This window comes from Cricetulus griseus, chromosome 10, assembly GCF_003668045.3.
Source record: "Cricetulus griseus strain 17A/GY chromosome 10, alternate assembly CriGri-PICRH-1.0, whole genome shotgun sequence".
Classification (NCBI taxonomy): Eukaryota; Metazoa; Chordata; class Mammalia; order Rodentia; family Cricetidae; genus Cricetulus; species Cricetulus griseus.
Genome location: NC_048603.1, coordinates 4,445,048 through 4,459,649, shown reverse-complemented (window position 1 = coordinate 4,459,649; position 14,602 = coordinate 4,445,048).

Genomic DNA, 14,602 nt, shown 5'->3' with positions numbered 1-14,602 from the left:
GGAATGTGGAGATGTTTTAAGAATTATATGAGACGGGTCTTTGGTGAATTCTGTGTTAAAATATGGAGTCAAAGAAGAAATAAAATTGCTAGGAATAATCCCAGCACTTGGGAGACAGAGAGGAGACTTGTTTGCAAGTTCAAGGCTATCCATGTCTACACAGCAGGTTCAAGAGAAAGCCAGAGTCATGGAAATGGAAGGGATGGGGGGGGGAGGGAAAAGAGCAAAAGGATAATTAAGAATTTTAACCTTAGCAACTAAAGATACATTTACTATACAGAAGGACTTATTGACTATTCATAGAATACAGAGATGGACATGCTGTCCAGTCTAGGAGAAGTTTCCCACGGGAAGGTAAGTCTAAATGAAATGAGTAAGTCAGAGATAGACATTCCAAGAGAAGAAAACCAGCAAACGAAAGAAGAGCCTGAAAGTAAAGAAGCCAAAATTACCAAGGACTAGGTAATGCAAGGTAATCAAGTATTTCTTAGTTGTTTATTGAAACATATTTGGCAATAAAAAAAATTGATTTATGTGTTTCTAGGTGGGTCCGCACTCTGTTGGCTACCAAAGATAGAGTGATAAACAATAATGTTGCCAGGCAGTGGCTCCCCAAGGGTACTGCAGATCGACCTTAGATAAGAGGAGAGACCAGACCCCCAGGGGATCGCACACAAGGAATTGGATTTGACAATGTATGTTAGATGATTAAACATAATAAAATGTTAATTATAGGATTTTTTGAACAATTAGAGAATTTGAACAATTAGGGAAAATAAATTTACATGTAACTCCACAATGTCTTTAAAAAGATAAACAACCATGAATGGGGAAAACCAAAACAAACAAACAAAGACAAAACAATAACAAAAAATGGTGTGAACATTGTTAACTAGCATTTGACCTGCGTTTAAATGGTATTCATATGTCAGTGTGTGACACAGGAAAAGCATGGCCAATTTTAGAGGGAAGCTAAATGACTTGTAAGTTAATTGTGGAGCCAATATCCGTTAGTTTCTGGCTTACACAGTTGTGTTGGAACCTATGGCATTTCTTGAGACAGTACATCTTGGAAAAGGCCCAAGTTGGGGTTAAGTCAGAGATCATGAGTTTGGTTTGGCAGAGTGAAGGTCAATATGCAGCCTTTCTAATCCTTGGTAAATAATTACTAAATATATTTAAAAACAAAAGAACCTACAATGGCTTTAGTGTCTCATAAACACACTCAGTGTCTGATAAATATAACCCTGTGTGATACCACCGTTCTGATGATTGCAAAATAATCACAATGAAGAGAAGGAAAGCTGGCCTAGGCTTTACAGGGGGTATGTGCTCTGTGCCTGTCAGACTAAACCTGATGGAGGTGACCTATACACTCTACAGCATGCGGTCCTCATGGACCAGCATCAGCTTTAGACCACACAAGGGCACTCGTATTTTCCCTTAGCTAGAGGTGGGAATTTTATGTGCGGCGGTATTTCAAATGTAGTCTGCGGTCGAGATGGCCCTTCACATGCCTCCTCTTAGTATTACTGATTTGTAGACTTAAAGCCACACTGGGAACTGTCCTCACCTCTAAAGGGATTATGTAAAAGCCGCCTAGCTAAAGCAACAATGTGGCACATGTTCCCATAATACGGTCAGGAAAAATAAGTGTTGATGTACAAAATAAATCATTTGCTACATGTCCTTCTATCTTATAAAGAAGTTATTGTTATATCCTGGGCACCCATTGGCTGATTGTTTGCAGTATTAATTGATGAGGCTGGTATGCTACACTAAGGCTAACCTATAGAATAAAGCTGTTTATTAAATAAAGAAAAGGAAGAATGAATGAAAGTGTATAGGGGTGCTAAGTATAGCAAGTCTTTTTATGACCCTCCAGCCAGTTCCCAAATAATGACAAGGAAATGTATTATTACTTATGGAAGCTCAGCCTTACCTTAGGCTTGTCCTACTATCTCTTATAACTTAAACTAACCCACTGATATTAATCTACATTTTGCCTGGTAGCTTTTGGCCCTATACTTGTACTGTCCACCCTGTTTCCTCTGCTCATCTTGCTCTTTCTTCCTCAGGGCCTTTCCTCCTCCCCTTTTTTTCTCTCTGCATGAAAGTCCTGCCTAAACCTCCTGCCTATGTTAAACCTATCACAACCATGTATCTTCACGCAGTGTACAAATACTCCACAACAGCTAAGGAAAGAGCTCAATGGGTAAAAGTGCTTGTAGCATAAGCCTGATGAGTCAAGTTCAATAAAGTTCATTCCCAGGGACCCGTATAAAGTATTAGGAGACCACCAACTCCAGGGAAAGGATTTCCGGTATCCACATTTGTACTGGGGCATGTACCTGCTTGCATGCATATAATAGCAAATGAATTAAATATAAAGATTAAAAAGAAATGCCACGGGAAATACTAGTAGAGTTTCATAGATGAGGTGAAAAGACAGAAAGATTAAAGGTGAAGCTTGACCTTTGTTCTCTCAATGTAAAGTGGAAAAGATTTGGGGAGTGAACTTCTGATGCTAGGGGGTAGAAAGCATACTTGGGGTTTTCTGGACACTTTCTTGTCAGTGACACCTTTAACTCTAATATTGCGAGAAATGGTTTTTTATTGTTTTTAGTTTTATGTTTTTGAAGTAATAAAACAAATACTGAGTGAACAACATGTCCCTGCGGTGCTGCTGACCAGCAAACATGGAGTACATATCTTTACTTTCCATGGAAAACATTTTTTTTTTGTTATATTCCAGTCTCTCTGCTAAATTCAATTTCTCTTACTTTAGTTCCTTTCCAGCGTTCCTGATCAAACAAATCATACATAAAGAGACAAAAACTCTGAGAGGTGAAATATTGTGCCAAACTTACAAAGGCAAATCACAGACATCTCCATGCCAGACTGCAATGAGTCACCACCTACATTTGGCCCAATTGAAGTGTCTAAAGTTTTAATAAATAATAAAATTAAGACAAAAAAATGTCTAGAATGTATGTTTTAGTGAGGTACAATGAACTTCATATAAACAAAATTGCAGATACTTGAGCTGCTGTAAAAATAATTCCTCAATAAATTGAAAAATAAACTCACATGCTGTTTTTTTTGCAGAAAAATCCAAAGAGATAAAGCTAAACCATGCAAGTAAATGTAGCAAGTTAGAAACAAACATTCAGAATTCAGGTTGCCAACTTTCAAAAATTTCACCTTACACTGAATAGCGTAAACTATATAGTGTTTTGTTCCAGAAACATAAAACAGTTTTGATGACATGGGAAAAAAAGAAGAAAATTTGTGTATCACTAGGAGAATGAAGAAAACTAAGATCAGAAAGAAAAAGGAGGAACAGGAAGAGTTTTTCTAGAAGCTTTTAAGTTCAGAAAACTGGGGGAAATAACAGGGGGGACATTATTAACAGTGACAAATTGACAACATTGATTATGAAAGAAGGAAGAACCCATCTTTGAGCTTTCATCTCAAGCTTTCCAATGTTTTAAGAGTTCCATGGTCAATTCTTTCAAAGGAGTCTGATAAATTGAACATTATAAAAGCTCAGATCAAGACACTGTCATTCACCTTTCTGGGATCATTATGCTTCTCCCTAAGGATGTGCTTTCCACCATGATAGAAGCCTACAAGCTGACAGCCATAAAATATGACATGGTCTCTAATGATCCAAAAATGGGGCATCTCAGCTTCCAACCCATCATTCCAGTGGTTTCCTGTGCAAAGAGAAAGCTAATTGGCAATAAATAACCTGTTTGCCCATAGTCAGGGAGGAATGTCAGACAACCAGATGAATAGAGATCATTTTGAAAACAGAAAAAAAAAATTTACCCTTCTCTAAAAAAGACATACTGACAAATGACATGCTCATACTGGCCTCAGTTACACATTTACAAAGTAAGAACATCAGGGTCAGAACAGTTGGTGGCTGGGCATAATTTTTAAACCATCTGCAGTGTTAGGCTCTGAAAAATCCATGAGTCACAGCAAAGTAGAATGCGGAGAGGATTCATGTGGTTATAGGTGCTAACCATAGCAGAGTACAGTTTCATATATTGGGATCCTTAAATAAGAAACCCAGAAGAATTACATGATTTCTACAGAGGCCAGAACAACAGTGGCCTTGTGCTCATCTTTCTTCATTCTCTAAGAGCCTGATCTCCAAAAAGATAGATTATTGAATCCACTTTTAAACTAAAACAAACTATTAGTCTCAAATATTATACATTGCTATGGATTTTTGTATGATACAAATTTAAGGTTATTTTCATTATACTGTATATATATTTCTACTGTTGTTTAAAATACTGTGCCTAGGCAGCTCATTTTAAAATGTCATGTAAATTTCTAGTCCTTGAAAGCTTTTATTACAAACTGTTTAGGATAATTAAGAAATGCTGGTGAGCAGCTAGTCATTTATAACAACCAATCATATAGTCATGCTAGGTAAGTTTTCAAGGTCAAACAGAGATATATTTTTGATAGGTAGGTGGTCATCAAACATTTCAGAGATCTACAGAATATAGCTTTTAAGATGTTTTAGTAGCATAAGGCTTTTCATGACAGTGAGATACATATGCTCTTGGCAGCACCAATCTACTTCAGAGAAGATGATGGGCATTGAAGAAACTCCATATGGAGTTTGTTTTCATGTAGCAAAGCTAGCCACTGGAAAAGAAACTGCCCTTGCCTTGACTGCTGACAGTATGCTGTCTAAAGTTGACAAGCAAGACACATAGGAAAATGACTGCCGAACTTTGCAAAGAAAAGATAAATAAGTCCTTCAAAATTTCTGCTTCACAGAAGAGTCTGTCAGATGCTCTGGGGCAGTAGGCCAAAGATGGATGCCCCAACGTTGCAGAGGAACCTTGGGTTGTTGTGCTCAAATTCTGGATCCCCAAATCACCAAGAGGCCCATTTCGATGCAAAAGTAATGAGTCTTTTATTGCAGTTGTTTAACGAGCTAACCCCATGTTAGCTTGGGTCTTTCATCCATCTACCATGGTGGATGGTAGGGAAGAGATGCCAAGAAGCCACCAGATAGAGATCTTATAGGGTAACGTAAGGGGAGTGTCTAGGGGTCCACACAGACTCAGGACTGGTACGGCTCCAGGCTTGGAAGACTTGCCCTGTGTTGATTGGTCAACTGGTTGTTATGGCCCATAGACCCTCCCAGGGTGGTTGCTATGCTCTGCACGTCATTGCTGTGCACCCAGAGCCATAAAGCATAGCACCACCAGCTAACTTCTGATTGGTTCCTTGTCACGAGGCAGGCATCTGACCTCCTATTGAACAAGGCAAGGTCAGGCAAGCACGTGTTAGGCTGCTATGGCTGCCGAAATGGGGAGCTGGTCCCTTCAAGGTCACTGTCCAGGCAGCCAGCTGTCCCTGTCATTTCTATAGTTTTTGAAGTTGCTTGTTCTGCACTTCCTATCTACTTAGGTAATATTTTAGCCTTCTCACGTCTCTGATGAGGTTAAAGTTATAGTTCTACAGTTTTCTCCTTGTTACCAAAATCAAAAAGGAAAAACAAAAGAAATGTAGAGTTTATAAAGATTAAGAGACATAAAAGATTAAGTTGTTTAACCTAAGGAAGAAAAATTAAGGTCTAAAAAGATATTTTTAGGGTGGTAATTCAAGTTATATTGGTTTAGGTACAAAACTTTGAACTCACCAAGATAGGATAGATAATAGAATGATTTCTCCAAAGTCATCAAATACAGATGAACTGCACAATATGAATTTAATTCTTACTTGATAATTGTTCTTACTGCATTTAGTTTTGCCATGTTAGAGTTGAAACCTTTCCTTTTTATTTAGACAAAAGAGGGAAAAGTTGCAGGATGTATGCTAACACTGTGGACCCCGAATTTGCATTTGCATTCATTAAATAAAATGGGTCAGGGGCTGGAGGTAACAACTAGTTGACAGAAGGCAATCTTAAGAGAGTCAGAGGGCATCGGCAAGACAAAGAGATGCACAGGAGGTAGCAGGGAGGGACTTTGAGTGTGGCCCTCTGCTTTTTGGTGTGGCAGCCCGGAATTTCTCTTTGGAGACCGGTGAAGAGGAAAGGTCAGCTAGTTGCTCCTCAACCTCTCTGAGCTAGCAGTTTTTACCCCAACCTCTGATTCCTGGGTCTTATTGAAAAGTAGAATGATAGAAATTTAGCTACATTTGGTGGCAGGAGCGGGAGGCAGATATGGTGGGACATAGAAGTCCCACAGGGATGCTTCTGGAGAAGTGGACCAGTGGAGCTTCAATTATCAGCTGAAATAATAGTATATTCAGATATGGCTGCTGTGCCAGAGGAAGGAACAACAGTGAAAGGCTGAATAACATTTCTTAGATAGAGAGGAATTATTAACCCTAGAACATGTATAGCACATAGATATATCCTGGCTAGAAAGCCAAAATATTGAAAACTCCCTAAGTATTCCTTATATAAGGAACCCAGATGAATTACCTGATTCCCACAGGGGCCATTGCAACTATAACCTTCTCCTCCCTTCTTTATACTCTAAAAGCCTGATCCCCTAGATCGTTATAATAACAACTTACCATTCTAAAATAGTTTGTGTTAAGTTATAATAGAGCATTTCCTGAAGTATATCTCAAAGGGCTGAATGAACAACAAAAAAAGTCACAGGGATTGCTATCGAAATGTAGGGACTCAAGTTACCTACCAGATTCTGTGTGATCCAGTAATTCTACCATCTACAAATCTACTGATAGACATTTCTCAGGATTCCTGTCCCAACTGGTTTGGGGGTAGTTCTTTTGATAACATGCAAACACCTTGAGTGATCAACTTGTGGCAGAAAATGAGGGTGTTGGTGTCTAACACAAGCTCACTATTTGAAAAACTACAAATTGCCTAATGAACACAGCCATCTCACTAGTGGTACTCATGGTTGGTGAAGAATGAAAAGATTTAATGAACATGTTGAATTTTGGAATGTTCCCAAACTTTTTAAATACATACGTGTTGAGTTTCTTGGAGGCTAATTTAATGAGCAACTGCTTTACTTTGGTCTAGCAATACACTAAAAATGTCACATCTATGGCATGTTAGAAGAGTTAGTACCATCTCCAACACCTACAACCTCTTTGTAGTTACCCCAATTCTGTGTTGTCCTTCTTAAAGGCCCATTTTAAAAGTGCATTTAGGGATATAGGAACATGGAGCAGAGGACTCAGACCCCACATCTTCCATTCCATGTAAACATGGTTACAGCATCCTTCACCTTGACACTCATTTGTCATGATGGATGCACTGACATGACCAATCATTACTATCCAGGACCTGTAGTTCACATCAGGATTTACTCAATGATGCACTTTCTATAAATTTGGACACACACACACACACACACACACACACACACACACACACACACACACACACACACACACATACACACACACACACACACACACACAGAGAGAGAGAGAGAGAGAAAGAGAGAGAGAGAGAGAGACTATGTCTGTCTGTGTCTGTATACTCTCTGTTCTACCTGTTTACCCATGTCCACCTTCTAGCCCCTCAACACTGGCATTTCTCCTTTCTCCCTCAGTGGCACTGCTTTCTCAGAGTGTCCTGTAGTTGGGATCATGTACCATGCAGATTTGAAGCTCAGCATTTCCACTTAGAAGAAGAATTTAAGATTCCTCCATATGCATTCATGTCTTGAGGGGGTCATTTTTTTCAGTAATATTCTTTTTAGAAACAATATTTGATTGTCCCAAGGGAACAGAACTCATCCACATGCTATAACAGGACATTTTAATTGCCTCAGGATATTTCTGATCAACAAGATTGCTAAAAATATCCATATACAGATTTTGTGTGGACTTGTTTTTTCAACTCACTTAAGTACATAACATGTAAGAAAACAGCTCATCTCTTCCCTCTCCTTCCCAATATTCCCATCCTTAGTTCTTCAGCACCTTTTGATGGCTAATGTCAATTGCTGAGTAAATAATATTTAACATTACCAGGGAAGCAAACATCTGTCATATCTGTGGGGAATTTTACAGATTAGTCTACATAATTGAGTTAGGGGCCATTTTCAATGTGACAACACAACTCTGTAATCTGGGGGTTCCCGAATGAATAAAAGGGAGAATGCAAACGGAACAGCAGCATGCAACTCTTCCTCTTTTCTTACTGCGGATAAGGCTGCTTTAAGCTGTTGGCATGATGATGTTCTGTACCCTTCAACAGTGATGCAGAATAAACCCTTTATCCCTTCAGTCACATTTGTCAAGAGTTTCGTGGCAGTAACAAGGCAATTCTTGATAGTTTTATAATCAACAATAATAATTTTGAGAAGACTCCAGGCAAGTTGATTTACATTAACATTGCCATTTTTTTTTCTGGATTTTACTATTTTGTGTTGGTAGAGTTTCAATTCCAAGTTGGAAACTAGTTGTAAACACTTAGTTAGATTTGACTGTCTCATTCTCTTACATTTTCTCAGAGGGGTGTAACCACCCCTATCTACAAACAGCTTTGTCTGCCCATAATTCCCTTTCCTCCTCTACTCTGCGGTGCGTCAGTCTGAAATTACTTGGCTGATGTGCATTTTATTCTGATTTGTTCACTAGAATAGAAACTCCATAAGAACTGGAATTGTGTCTGTCTTCATTATTGTGTCCATTGCTTGGAGAATGTCCAGAACATGATGAATGGCTCTTGTCCATGTCGTTGATAAAATGAATTATGGTTAATATTGGGTTGGGAGTTGCTGAGATTGAGAGAAGACAAGTAATTTTGTAAAATGATGGTCTGTGTGGCTTTATCATACAATATCATCTTGAAGAGGTTTGATTCCAAAACACACACACACACACACACACACACACACACACACACACACACACCAACCAATCAAGATTCATGATCAACCCCCCAAAAAAGATTCATTTTCTTCATTACTGTAGGGTGACTTGGACACCCCCATACTATTCCTTCTCTCTCTCCAACTCTCCCTTCAATCCTTCCTTCACCCCCTTACTCCCTTGTTTCCCCCCCCCCCAAAGTCTCAATTTTGGTTTTAAAAACAGATCTTTACTATGTAGCTGTGACTAGCCTAAACCTTGTGCTCACCCTCCTCTGCCCTGCTCAATGCTATGATTACAAGTGTGTAATTATGCCTGGCCAGATATTCTTTAAAAATATTTTGTGAGGTAGCAACCAGTGTTATTTATTTGCATGAAACTGTCCACTTATCCCAGCATCATTTATTGCAAAGAATATTTTGGCACTATTGTTGAATATCAGTTGATCATTAGTGTAAGGGTTTTGTCCATACTCTTCTTTGTCTTGCTTACTCATGCCTACCAATGTCTAGCCTTATGGCAGCATGCTACTGCCTTGGCATTCTATCTTTGCAATAGTTTTAAAATTAGAAACATGTGGCTTGGTGGAGTTGTGCACACCTTTAATCCCAGCACTTGGGAGGCAAAGGCAGATGGATCTCTGAAAATTAGGTGCCAGCCTGGTCCACAGAGCCAGAGCCAGGACAGGCTCCAAAGCTACACAGAGAAAGCTATCTCAACAAACAAACAGAACATTAGAAACGTGGGTCTTTCAACACTTGATTTTTTAAGTGATTGTTTTTGTTATAGATTGCCATATGAATTTTAGGATCAGTCTGTGATTTTCTTCAAAGACTTCAGCTTGCATTTTGCCAGGATTTACACTGAATTATAGACCAAAACTTGGAAATACCATCATCATAACAGTATTCAGTCTTTCAAATAAACACCATAAACTGTTTTTTTCAATGTATATAGGTATTTATTTTCTTTGGTAATGAATTTTAGCTATAGAGGAAAAACTATGCTTTTATTATTAAATTTATTTGTAGATGTCCTATTTGATCTATTTTAAATGGAATTTTTGATACATCATTAGTCATGTTGGAAGGCAATGGATCTTCTGTTTTGTAGTTTTACTATTCCTTTATAATATATATTCATTATGATAGTTTCAGTATTCTTTATGATTTTATATATACAAGGTAGTCCATACATTTTAGTCAGAATGCTTTGTTTTACTTCTGATTGACTTTGCTTAAACTTAAGTACAACGATGAATAAAAGTACCAGGAGTAGATATCATTAACATGTTTTTTATGTGAAAGGGAAACCACTCAGTTACCCATTTGGAATAGGGGAGAGTCACAAGTTCTAAGCTAGTCTTAGCTACATAATTGTTGTAATTTAAGGAAAGCAGCAGTGGAGACAAAGTTGTCATGAGACAGAGTTCAAGCAGAATTTTTTTGTGTGTGTGTGTGAAAGGGATCATAAAAGGGAGAAAGGGGAGACTGGCCTCTGGAGACAGGAGCCAGAGAGAGGAGGGAGGAAAGATGGGGGAGAGAGAGAAAGAGGGAGCACAGGAGCAGGAGAGAGGAACAGAGAGCATGAGAGAAAGAAAGAGAGAGAGAAGGATGGGAGGTAGGCAGGGCCCTTTTAAAAAGGAACATAGTGAATGTGCACAGGTGGTGCTCTTAGTGGCTGCAGCTGAGGGCAAATTCTGACAGGACCCCAAGGACAGCCAGTATAGATGCCCAAATACTAACAATAATAAAGATCTATTTCAAAAACTAACATGGAGAAATGAGTGAGATACATGGAGAAGAGAGAGAATGGTACAAAGGGGCCAAGAGGGAAGGGATAAATGAAGGGAGAAATTGAAGAACAGATGCAAGAATAAATATATTTAAAAGTCAAAAAATATTTAAAATCATTAGCTACAATGATAGCTATGATTTTTTTCATAGATGTCCATCATGAGATTGCTAGCTATGTTTCCCACTTTGGTGAGTGATTTTATTCCTAAGAAATGTTAAACTCTTGTCAAATTCTACTTTTCCTCTCTATAATTCATACAGTTCTTTCCCTATACGGTTGCCCTAATACATTACATAGGTTTGGTTTTGTATAGTGATTCACTCTTACATTTCTGAAATATATCTCACTTGGTTTTTATTGCAATAGATCCTCAACTGTATTCCTCCTTCTCTCAAGTCCCACTTACTGTTATAAAATATAAATGTGATTTAGTCACAGTTTTTGCTTAAGCTTTTTGTCAGTGTTACTTTATTGAGTATGGCATTGGGCATTTCTTGACTTTGCCTACCAGGATCACTAGACTTCTTAATCACCAATCTGTGATAAGTCTACACATACCAAATAGTAACTTAGCTTCATACCTCTTTGACTTTTCCAGTTGGAGTATTTTGTTGTTGTTTTTACTGTTTTGTCCAGTTAATACTGATTTGCCCAACCTTACTTCATACTCTTTCAAAGAGCATCTAACTTCCCCAGTATCAAATGGATACTTGATGTGGGTGCCCAATTTGTACGTATCACAGCATTTGGTGTAAATTACTAAAATGATTTTTATTCAGAAAAAATTTGGATGCAATGAGCTCTCTGAAGAAAAAAAAATTAAGTTCATGTCATGGATAATCTTGGCTGGATCTGAAACTAGGGAAAATGTAATTCTGGCTATGTCTTTGAGGATATTTTCAACAGTTATTGTCTGTGGACATAAGTGGCGGTGGACACTGATGTATCAGGAGAGCAGTGTTGCTTTGTCTAATCATCCTTGCAAGTGAGTGCATTTATTTTATTGCTTCTGTCACAGCTGCCACCACCATCCTTTGCTGAAATAAAAACCAAAACTTCTTAGCCTCCCAACATAGACTACAGGCCATATCTCTCCAGGAGTCCTCCTGGCCTATAATACCAAATTGGGACTTCTGAGGCATCCGGTCTCATAGATTAAGCAACTACCAGGATATCAGCTTCTCCAGAATGCAGAAAGCCCCCAAGGGGCCACCCAGCTCCTATCATGTAAGCCCGTTGTGCTGGATAGTTTCATGTCAACATGAAACAAAACTACTAAAGTCATCTAAGAAGAGGGAACCTCAACTAAGAAAGTACTTAAATGAGCTGTGGGCAAAGCTGCAGACTTTTTTTTTTTTTTGGTTGGTGGTTGATGGGGGAGGGCTCAACCCATTATGTATGGGTGATAGTCCTGTGCTGATGTGGTAGTCCTTGGTTCTATAGGTGGGCAGACTGAGAAAGCCAGTAAATGTCTTCTATGTCTTCTGTATCAGTTCCTGCCTCTAGGTTCCTTCCTTGTTTTCTCATGGGATATTTTTATACTGTGTGAATATGTATTAATATTATTTGTATAATAAAAGCTGTATGGCCAAAAGCTAGGCAGGAGGTATAGGTGGGATTTCCAGGGAGAGAAAGGAAAAGGAGGAGGAATCTAGGAGCACAGGAGACAGAGAAGAAACAGGAGATATAAGACAGAAGAGAGGTTACACCACATAATAAAATTATGTATATTAATATTAATGTGTTAATTTAAATTATAAGAGTTAGTTAGTAGTAAGCCAAAGCCTATAGGCTGAGCTTTCATAATTAACAAGAAGTGTCTGTGTCATTATTTGGGAGCTGGCTGGCAGGACAGAGAAAGACTTGTTACACGTTTGAGCTCCTGTCCTGACTTCCTTCAGTGATAAACAGTGATGTGGTAGCCTAAGCAAAATGAACCCTTTTCTCCTCAAGTTGCTTTTGGCCATGGTGTTTCACCCCAGGTATAATAATCCCAACTAAGACAGTAGTATAATAAATCTCCTTTCATACTATGTATCCCTTCTATCAATTATGTTCATCCAGTGAATGTACCACGGTTTATACTGTGTGAATATGTATTAATATTATTTGTGTAATAAAAGCTGTATGGCCAAAAGCTAGGCAGGAGGTATAGGTGGGATTTCCAGGGAGAGAAAGGAAAGTATTCCTTGTGCATCAGCTAGGCTTATACCATAAGAGTCACTGACTTTTTCCCTATTGTCTGAATGATGGATGAGTACTTAGATGGTATTTTCAAAGATTTATAAACTATAGCAATGTTTATCATTAATCTCATCACCTTTCTGTTATATTTATCCCAATGATAAGTGGCTATTGACAGACAATACATTTAACATCATTAAATCATCCATAAAGGCAGAGGCATCTTTTAAAATATATACTATATCTGAAGATAGTGCAGACTCTATGTATGAGAAATCTTCAATAAATACTTATTACTTATTGAATGTGGAATGTGCATGTAAACAAATAAATGGCCATTACTCTGCAAGAAGAAATTACAATACAAGCATAATATCTATTATAACTTATTTGTATCCTTCCCTTCTCAAATCAATGGGCCTTAGCAAAGTTAAACTCACCAAACCTTTTACCTTGACATGAAACTGGATGATTTGTGAACCTGTCATATTTATCTTCTTAGATAAAATGATTCATTACTATGTGGCCTCTTCCAAGACATTTTTTTACAATAACTATCAAGCTGATGTAGGTATAATTATTATAGCAGCCACTGCAGTCTTTCAATTTCATATTTCTGTTTCCTGTGCCTTTTTTTTGTTTGTTTGTTTCCTGTACCTCTTGAGAGCTATCTAGATCTACATTTCCTGACCTCGAACTGCCATTGGAACAGTGCTTGGTGTTAGTGATACAGTCAATTTTGATTAAGTAAGTACTTATGCTGAAGAGAAATGGTACATTGCTCTTTCTCCTCTAAGTGAAGTATTAATCACAGGTACAAAATATACAAGAAACAGAAGAAAAACAGGGGTGGGGAAGTTGCAAAGGCTCATGGTTTCAGATGTTTCACTCATGGTCACTTGGCTCTGTGCTTTATAGGCCTGTGGTAAAGGAGAATACAGGTTCCAGGTGTGTAATGTCTGTCACAGAACAAAGCTTTTCACTTGAGAGAAAAGAAAGACAAGGATACACATAGAGACAGGCACACACACACACAGATACAAACACACACACACACACACACACACACACACACACACACACACACACACGTGCACACAGGGGTAGGGAAACTGCCTTCAAATCCTGTCTTGCATAACCTATTTCCTCCAGCTAGATTTTATCTCCTTATAGTCCATTCACGATAAACTCATGGATGGATTATCCATTGATAAAATTACAACCTCACTTTCAAATTACTACTCAGTGGCGTAAAGATATGAGGACAAAGTTTGAATGTGGGACCGTTGACCAACATTTCCCATTTCAACCACAGAGCATGGCAACTGTCCATACTCTAGGTAGTGACCATGGTGCTTAAGTCCTTAAGGAAGAGCATAGACTGGAGCCTCTGGCTGTGGTGAATGAGCAAGCAATGCCCCCCAAAAAAGCCTCTCTTACGTCATAAAGTTAGGACTGGGAGGTGTTTACTGCGCCTTAATGAAGATCTTCAGGATGGGTTGAATTGTCATCCTCATTTAAATAGGAAGAAACCCGGGGTAGCATGTGGGCAACCTATCCTCACCCACCAGTAAGCAACAGTCTGCTGCAGAATCCAGAGTCTACATATGCCGTTATACTGCCCTGTACTGGCATTAGCCACCCAGCCTGGGACACATTTCCTCGCCCACAGAAACACACAGCTGTGCACGTTCAAAATGTGAACTGGCTAATAATATAAAGAACCTGTTTAATAGGGCTAAACCTCAGAGAACCATTTTTCTCTCCTGATTGAGTA